The sequence below is a fragment of the Mesitornis unicolor genome, unplaced genomic scaffold, assembly GCF_000695765.1.
Source record: "Mesitornis unicolor isolate BGI_N332 unplaced genomic scaffold, ASM69576v1 scaffold11243, whole genome shotgun sequence".
NCBI classification, from domain to species: domain Eukaryota; kingdom Metazoa; phylum Chordata; class Aves; order Mesitornithiformes; family Mesitornithidae; genus Mesitornis; species Mesitornis unicolor.
In genome coordinates, this window is record NW_010172694.1 from 1 (window position 1) to 2,115 (window position 2,115).

The 2,115-nt window shown below is 38.4% G+C and overlaps 1 protein-coding gene across 1 annotated transcript in view; it reads left to right on the forward strand.

Annotated features, from left to right (window-relative positions):
• Nucleotides 1-24: 24 nt before the first annotated feature.
• Nucleotides 25-2,115, forward strand: part of LOC104537556 (germ cell-specific gene 1-like protein) — a 15,869-nt gene continuing 13,778 nt past the window's right edge. The window contains exon 1 of the mRNA XM_010180477.1: nt 25-67. The gene's annotated coding sequence lies outside the window, so the exon portion shown is untranslated. The remainder of the gene's footprint in view (nt 68-2,115) is intronic.

Below are 2,115 nucleotides of genomic sequence, written 5' to 3' on the forward strand. Positions count from 1 at the left end.
TTTATTTTATTTTTTTTAGGTGAGAAGTGTAGAAGCTTCATTAGTCTGACTTCAGCTGGTGATCGAGGTAGATATGCATATTTTGTTTGTGTAAATAAAACTTTCCTGATCACATTTACTAATATAAACATTCTGCATCTTGATATGAAAAATGATTGCTTTAATCCTTCATTTGGTTTCTCAAATTCAAAATGAAGTCCACATGGTTTAAAATATGTATCTACGTCTTTTGAAACATTCCATTTGAATACTTTTTTTTTTTTAAATTACCGTGAATATGGGTACTGTCCTCGTTCTTCCCTATTCACAGTTAGGAATTTTGTGGCTTGCAGCATGCGGCCTGGAGAGGGCAGAGTGACAGGCGGTGTGTGAGCAAGAGCAGGCAGTACGCTGAGTGGCCTCGGTGGAGTTGTGTTGTGGGCCAAACTAATCTTGATGACAGTCTGAATCTGAAGCAGATAGTTGTCCTCTTTCTTTCAAAGAATGGTTCATGTTCCTATAAAACATGCTTGCAGATGCTGTAAAGCAGCACCCTGCCAGAGTAAACCTGCCACTGATGTGGTTAGAACAAGCACCTTGCAAATGGCTGATCCATAAAAAAATAGTGTCTTCTTTCTTCCCCAGGGGGTTGAAATTATATGTCCAGAATACTGGGATTAGATTACTTTCCTGGATATACGATTTCAGCCTCTTGGGGAACAAGAAAGACTCAGTATTTGAAGGCTAGTCCTTCTTGTCTCTATTGCAGCTTGTCACTGTGCCCAGTAATTCAAGATTTATATAGTGTGAGAGAAAAAAATAAGTGAGATGTGGTTCTTTGTCACACAAACATGGTCCGCAGAAAGGACGGATAGGTTGTCAGCCCTGCTTCAAGAGCTCTTTACACATGAAACCACTGGTGAACATAGTGCTGAAACTAACACAACATTGGCAAATGCCACAGGCACCTGCAGGTGAGATCAAGACACCTAAGAGAGCATTTAGGCACTTGAAAACCACACTGAGAATCTATCCCTGGGTGGTGAAATCCTGTGTGGAAACAGACTTCTACACAGAGGAAGAGCAAGATTGTGTCAGCATGTGTGTATGTGCGCACAAAACTCGGTATACATCTGGCACACCTCTCCTGATTTTATCGTCCCTAGGCATCATACACAGGGATTATCACAGTTGTTCAGTGCACACGTAATAATGGCTTACTTCTCAAAAATGTTAAAATGAAAGCTCTTGTTGCTGGAGCAGCCAGTATTGTTGGGCAATATAACATTTGTTGTTCTTGAACAAAATCAAAATTTTTTACTGAGGCAATGATTTGCTGGAGAAATAAACATTGCCTGACCCAAGAATTTAATAACTAAATGGCATTTGAATCAGAGAAGTCTGAAAGAGACAGTCAAAGCATGCAGTAGGGGTTATTTATCACAATAAATGGTTTACTGACATATGTAGCGTTTAGTAATCAGTTACATGTCTTAGTTATGTTTTTATTTTTAAGTTATGATTTTTAGTATATGGCTTCACATAAAATCAATATTTGAATCTATAACCAGGTGTCTCAGGACACACATACTTGTTTTTAATAAGGTTTGTGAAGGTTGTTGGACAGTTCTTGATATGATCTGGACACAAGAAGATCTCCTGCTGCTGACAGTAGCATGCTAATAGTAAAACAGCAGGCTGAGAAGCTTTAATGAGAAGACTAACTTCTTACATAAGATGTAATTAACAGATACCCAGAAAGACATGAATTAGCAGATAAAAGAGAAATTAATCTCAGTGAAACCTGGAAAGTGCCTGGGCTCATGGAGGCTTCTTTGTCCAAAAAAATCAAGATCCTGTTTTGTGGAAAATTAAGCCCACAGGGAAGATTTTATTTAACGACTAGACCCTCACATACGGTTGTGTGCGTGACCCTTCAGTTTGTTATTTGGATACTATGGTCTTCTGTTTTTGTACTCTTCTTTCTGGACTCAGCAACCACAGTGTCAACAACTAGATAACTGGATAGTAATTCTCTTTTTTATATTAACATTAGTCCATGGTAGATTTAGGGTAGCTACTGAATATAAAAAAATACCACCCCACCATGTACTGTAAGTTTCTTAAGTGAATAGC